A 7466-nucleotide genomic window follows, 5' to 3' on the forward strand; every position below is an offset into this window, starting at 1 on the left:
GTGAGGTCCGCCCCGGGTGTCGGCTCTCAGGGGGGTGCCAGAAGCAATGAGCGCTTCCATCAATACAGATAGAAGCGCTCATTGCTGGAGCGCTGATGCCCACATACTGTGGTGGGACAAAGGAACGCATAGTTCCCTGCCGCCGATCCCCGCCATAGGCCTCAGGCCTGAGGCCTATGCAGTAGCAAAATCCTGGCGCAGGCGTGCATGATGTGCCATCGCGCGCCTGGACATAGGTGAGTGTTTAGTTTTTTGTTTTTTTTTTACTTTATGTGCCAACTTTGGGGTACATGGGACACACACACAGGAGGACATGCACATCAGGGGACATGTACATCAGGGACACACACAGAAGGACAGTATATCGGGGGGCAAATTACTATGTGGGGGAAAAATATTATGGTGGGATACTGTGTGGGGGCAAATTATTATGGAAGGGATTACTATGTGGGGGCAAATTACTATATGGGGTAATGTGGGGGAAACTACTGTGTTGGGGCATTGTGGGGGAAATTACTGTAGGGGCAGTGGGGGGGAAACTACTGTGTGGGGGCAGTGTAAGGCAAATTACTATGTGATGGAAATTACTGTGTGGGGGGGCAGTGTGGGGGAAACTAATGTATGGGGCAGTGTGGGGGAAATTACTATATGGGGCAATGTGGGGAAAACTACTGTGTGGCGGCAGTGTGGAGGAAAACTACAGTGTGGGGCAAATTATTATGTGGGGGAAATTACTGTGTGGGTGGGCAGTGTGGGGGAAATTACTGTATGGGGCAGTGTGGGGGAAACTACTGTATGGGTGCAGTGTGGGGGAAACTACTGTGTGGGGCAAATTACTATATGGGGCAGTGTGGGGGAAATTACTGTGTGTGGGGAAAACTACTGTGTGGGGCAGTGTGGGGCAAATTACTATGTGGGGGAAACTACTGTATGAGGGCAGTGTTGGGGAAATTACTGTATGGGGCAGTGTGGGGGAATCTACTGTATGATGGCAGTAGGGGAAACTACTGTATGAGGGAAGTGTGGCGGAAATTACTGTATGGGGGCAGTGTGGGGGAAACTAATGTATGGGGCAGTGTGGGGAAAATTACTATATGGGGCAGTGTGGGGAAAATTACTATATGGGGCAGTGTGGGGGAATTTATTGTGTGGCGGCAGTGTGGGGGAAACTAATGTATGGGGGCAGTGTGGGGCAAATTACTATATGGGGCAGTGTGGGAGAAATTACTGTGTGGGGCAGTGTAGGGGAAATTACCATATGGGGGCAGTGTGGGGAAAGTTACTGTGTGGGGCAAATTACTATATGGGGTAATGTGGGGGAAACTACTGTATGGGGGCAGTGTGGGGGAAATTACTGTGTGTGGGGAAAATTACTGTGTGGGGCAATGTGGTGACATTACTGTGTGGGGCAAATTACTATGTGGGGGAAACTACTGTATGGGGCAGTGTGGGGGAAATTACTGTATGGGGCAGTGTGGGGGAAACTAATTTATGGGTCAGTGTGGGGGAAACTACTGTATGATGGCAGTAGGGAAAACTACTGTATGGGTGAAGTGTGGAGGAAATTACTGTATGGGGGTAGTGTGGGGGAAACTAATGTATGGGGCAGTGTGGGGCAAATTACTATATGGGGCAGTGTGGGGGAAATTACTGTGTGGGGCAATGTGGGGGAAACTACTGTATGGGGGCAGTGTGGTGGAAATTACTGTCTGGGGGAAATTACTGTGGGGGGCAGTGTGGGGGAAACTACTGTATGGGGCAGTGTGGGGGAAACTACGGTGTGGGGGCAGTGTGGGGTAAATTTTCTATGTGGGGCAAATTACTATGTGGGGGAAATTATCCAGTGTGGGTAAAATTACTATATGGGGGCAGTGTGGGGAAAATTACTGTGTGTGTGTGGGGGGAGGGGGATTATTATATGGGGGCAGTGTGGGAGAAATTACTGTGGGGGACAGTGTGGGGTAAATTACTGTGTGGGGGAAATTACTATATGGGGCAGTGTGGGGGGGGGAAATTACTATCAGGGGATTACTATGGGGGGCAGTGTGTGGGAAATTACTATATAGGGATTATTACCTGGAGCACAATATAGGGTGTTATTACTGGGGCACTCTAGGGGACATTATAACTGCTGTGGACACTATAGGGACATTTAGGGTAATTTATTAAACTGGTGTAAAGTAGAACTGGCTTAGTTGCCCATAGCAGCCAATCAGATTCCACCATAAATTTTTGACAGCTCTTTTGAAAATCCAGGTCTACTTTACACCAGTTGGGTCATTATTTTTTCAGCAGCATAGTACCTGGGGCATTGGGGGGCACAACGGGCACAGTATTGGGGGTGGCAGCAGGATGACATTGTCGGACACTAGGATGGGGAGGTTAATGAAAAAACTGAGAAATCTAACGTGTCTGTGTTACAAACTCAGTAGAGACGAGATGCGGCTGAAAGAATTTGTCATGTCGGTCTAACGGAGGAGAAGAGGAAAGAGAAGGTCTACATGACAGGAGATGTCCCTGGATTTAAGAGGTATGTGGTCAAGTATTGGGGGAGGGGGGTGCCAGAGAAAGGACCCGCCCCAGGTGCCAAACACCCTAGGCACACCACTGGTCTCAAGGCCTATTTAAAGGGTGGAACATTGACTTATAGGATAGCTATATTACATCTGGTGGCATTAGAGGCAGAGCTTGTTAAAAGCTCATTTGCATCCCTTTCTTCTCAGGAGGCATAGAGAATTGCCAATGCCCAGCAGGGGACATGAACATTAGGGGGACACACAGGAGGACAGTACATCGGGGGAAAATTGTATTATGGGGTCAAATTACTATGTGGGGGGAAAATATTATGGTGGGATACAGTGTGATATTATGGTGGGATACTGTGTGGGGGCAAATTATTATGGGAGGGATTACTATGTGGGGGCAAATTATTATGGGAGGGGTTACTATGTGGGGGAAAATTACTATATGGAGTAATGTGGGGGAAACTACTGTGTTGGGGCAAACGACTGTGGGGGGGCAGTGTGGGGGAAACTACTGTATGGGGGCAGTGTGGGGGAAATTACTATATGGGGTAATGTGGGTAAACTACTGTGTGGGGGAAATTACTGTGGGGGGCAGTGTGGGGAAACTACTGTGTGGGGGTAGTGTGGGGCAAATTACTATATGGGGGAGTGTGGGGGAAACTACTGTGTGGGGCTGTGTGGGGCAAATTACTATGTAGGGGAAATTACTGTATGGGGCAGTGTGGGGGAAACTACTGTATGGGGGCAATGTGGGGGAAATTACTGTATGGGGGCAGTGTGGGGGAAACTACTGTGTGGGGGCTGTGTGGGGCAAATTATTATGTAGGGGAAATTACTGTAAGTGGGTAGTGTGGAGGAAACTACTGTGTGGGGGAAGTGTGGGGGGAACTACTGTATGGTGGCAGTGTGGGGGAAACTACTGTATAGGGGCAGTGTGGGGGAAACTACTGTATGGGGGCAGTGTGGGGGAAATTACTGTCTGGGGGCAGTGTGGGGGAAACTACTGTATAGGGGCAGTGTGGGGGAAACTACTGTATGGGGGCAGTGTGGGGGAAATTACTGTCTGGGGGCAGTGTGGGGGAAATTACTGTATGGGGCAGTGTGGGGGAAAGTACTGTATGGGTGCAGTGTGGGGGAAATTACTTTGTGGGGCAATGTGTGGGAAATTACTGTGGTGGGGCAGTGTGGGGGAATACTGTGTGGGGCAAATTACTATATAGGGCAGTGTGGGGGAAATTACTGTGTGGGTGCAGTGTGGGGGAAATTACTGTGGGGAGGGGCAGTGTGGGGGAAACTACTGTATGGGGGCAGTGTGGGGGAAACTACTGTATGGGGGGAAGTGTGGAGGAAATTACTGTATGGGGGAAACTACTGTATGGGGGCAATGTGGGGCAAATTACTATATGGGGCAGTGTGGGGAAAACTACTGTGTGGGAGCAGTGTGGGGAAAATTACTATGTGGGGGAAATTACTGTATGGGGGTAGTGTGGAGGAAACTACTGTGTGGGGGCAGTGTGGGGGAAATTACTGTATGGAGGCAGTGTGGGGAATACTACTGTATGGTGGCAGTGTGGGGGAAACTACTGTATGGGGCAGTGTGGGGGAAATTACTGTGTGGGGGCAATGTGGGGGAAATTACTGTGGGGGGGAAGTGTGGGGGAAATTACTGTGTGGGGCAAATTACTATATGGGGAAATTACTGTGTGGGGGAAACTACTGTATGGGGGCAGTGTGGGGGAAACTACTGTGTGGGGGCAGTGTGGGGCAAATTACTATGTGGGGGAAATTACTGTGTGGGGGGCAGAGTGGGGGAAATTACTGTGGGGGGGAAATTACTATATGGGGCAGTGGGGGGGAAATTACTGTGTGGGGGGCAGTGGCGTATCCAAGCTATGGCAGCCATGGCTAGTGCCATAGGCGCCAAGCGGGGGGGGGGGCGACCAGGGCCGATCCTACATAATTGTACCTATATAAAAAAAAAAAAAAAAATAATACACTTATACTTACCTCCAGCAATGCTCGCTATACGGCTCAGGCGACGCGATGACGTCATCGCGCCATCACCGGCCTCTGATAGCACTAAGCCGGCAGCCTATCAGAGGAACAGGAGGGGACACACCTCTCCCTCCTCTGCCGCAGCACAGACAGGCATCTGTATTGCCGTCCTGAGGACGGCAATACAGATGACTATGGAGATGAGCGCTTCCGCAATGGAGGCGCTCATCTCCTGCTCTGCCCTGCCGCCGGCCGCGGCCGCCCCCACTTGTCACCAGGGCCGATCCTACACGGGGTGCAGTGGGTGCCCCGCACCCCAGCGCTGCGGCCCTGGTGACAAGTGGGGGCGGCCGCGGCCGGCGGCAGGGCAGAGCAGGAGATGAGCGCCTCCATTGCGGAAGCGCTCATCTCCATAGTCATCTGTATTGCCGTCCTCAGGACGGCAATACAGATGCCTGTCTGTGCTGCGGCAGAGGAGGGAGAGGTGTGTCCCCTCCTGTTCCTCTGATAGGCTGCCGGCTTAGTGCTGGCAGCCTATCAGAGGCCGGTGATGGCGCGATGACGTCATCGCGTCGCCTGAGCCGTATAGCGAGGGACACACAGACGGAAGAGGTGGCCTGCATCGCATCGCATTGCTGGAGGTAAGTATAAGTGTATTATTTTTTTTTATTTTTTTATATAGGTACAATACTGGGCTGGCACATGATAAGGGGGGCTACTGGGCTGGCACATAAGGGGGGCTACTGGGCTGGCACATAAGGGGGGACTACTGGGCTGGGCTGGCACATGATAAGGGGGGCTACTGGGCTGGCACATGATAAGGGGGGACTACTGGGCTGGCACATGATAAGGGGGGACTACTGGGCTGGCACATGATAAGGGGGGACTACTGGGCTGGCACATGATAAGGGGGGCTACTGGCACATGATATGGGGGGCTACTGGCACATGATATGGGGGCACTCTGGCTACTGGCACATGATATGGGGGCACTCTGGCTACTGACACATGATATGGGGGGGCTCTGGCTACTGACACATGATATGGGGGGGCTCTGGCTACTGGCACATGATGATGGGGGGGGGCTCTGGCTACTGGCACATGATATGGGGGGGGCTCTGGCTACTGGCACATGATATGGGGGGGTACTGGCACATGATAAGGGGGGCTACTGGCACATGATAAGGGGGCTACTGGCACATGATAAGGGGGGCTACTGGCACATGATAAGGAGGGCTACTGGCACATAGGGGGGCTACTGGCACATGATATGGGGGGGCTCTGGCTACTGGCATATGATATGGGGGGCTCTGGCTACTGGCACATGATGGTGGGGGGGGCTCTTATTTCTGGCACATGATTGGGGGCACTCTGGCTACTGGCACATGATATGGGGGGCTCTGGCTACTGACACATGATATGGGGGGGCTCTGGCTACTGACATGATATGGGGGGGCTCTGGCTACTGGCACATGATGGTGGGGGGGCTCTTATTACTGGCACATGATTGGGGGCATCTATGGGGGCACATCTTACTGCAGATTATTGGGGGGCACTATAGGGGCATCTACTGAGGCTAAAAAAGAAGATATTTTATATGGGGGCTCTGTATAGGGGCATTTTATACTGGGACACATTATGGTGGGTACTATGGGGAAGGGGGGGGCACTATGGGGGTCATCTACGGGGGCACTGAGAAGGGGTATTTTATATTGGCACATTATGGGAACATTAGCTCAACTGGGGGCATTACAAATGTTTTGCATATTATAAGGAGAATTATTACTACTGGGGGGGCATTATGGTGGGCTTTATTACTCCCCCATGGTATGACCCCCTAGTAGCAGCACCAGCCTCTCCCTGCTCTGCTATCCCTCTGCCCTTTCTCCAAATCCTTATTATGAAATCTTTCTCATTAGGTTAAAGCACAACATCAGCTCCGCCGAGCCCCCGGCCAAAGTGTTGAAGTGGCGTCCGAGATCCCCAAGGGCCAAGTCAAGTAACTGTAAGTTTTTATGGGGGTTCTACAAAAGAGCTATCGTGTTTTTTTTTTTGTTAAGGTTATCTGAAAGATGGGTTTAAAATATTTTGACAGGGGCGCAGTTTCAGTGCTTGCCATAGGCGCCATTTTCACTAGATACGCCTCTGGTGGGGGGGCAAATGACTATATGGGGGCAGTGTGGGGGAAATAACTGTGAGGGGGCAGTGTGGGGGAAATTAATGTGTGGGGCAAATTACTATATGGAGCAGTGTGGGGGGGCAAATTACTATCGGGGGATTACTATGGGGGGCAGTGTGGGGGAAATTACTATATGGGGGCAGCGTGGGGGGCGTTGCTATTGGGGAGGAACTGTAGGGACACTATACAGGGATTATTACCTGGAGCACAATATAGGGTGTTATTATTACTGGGGGCACTCTAGGGGACATTATAGCTGCTGTGGACACTATAGGGACATTTGGGGTAATTTATCAAACTGGTGTAAAGTAGAACTGGCTTAGTTTCCCATAGCAGCCAATAAGATTCCACCTTTAATTTTTGACAGCTCTTTTGGAAATCCAGGTCTACTTTACACCAGTTTGATAAATGACCCAAATTATGTCTACTGGGGTCACTATTTTTTCAGCAGTATAGTACCTGGGGCATTGGGGGGCACAACGGGCACAGTATTGGGATTAGCAGCAGGATGACATTGTCGGACAATAGGATGCGGAGGTTGATGAAAAAACTGAGAAATCTAACGTGTCTGTGTTACAAACTCTATAGAGACGAGATGCGGCTGAAAGAATTTGTCATGGCGGTATAACGGAGGAGAAGATGAAAGAGAAGGTCTACATGACAGGAGATGTCCCTGGATGTAACAGGTATGTGGTCAAGTATTGGGGGGGTGGCAGGGAGCCAGAGAAAGGACCCGCCCCGGGTGCCAAACACCCTAGGCACGCCACT

The sequence above is a fragment of the Bufo bufo genome, chromosome 6 (genome assembly GCF_905171765.1).
Source record: "Bufo bufo chromosome 6, aBufBuf1.1, whole genome shotgun sequence".
NCBI lineage: Eukaryota > Metazoa > Chordata > Amphibia > Anura > Bufonidae > Bufo > Bufo bufo.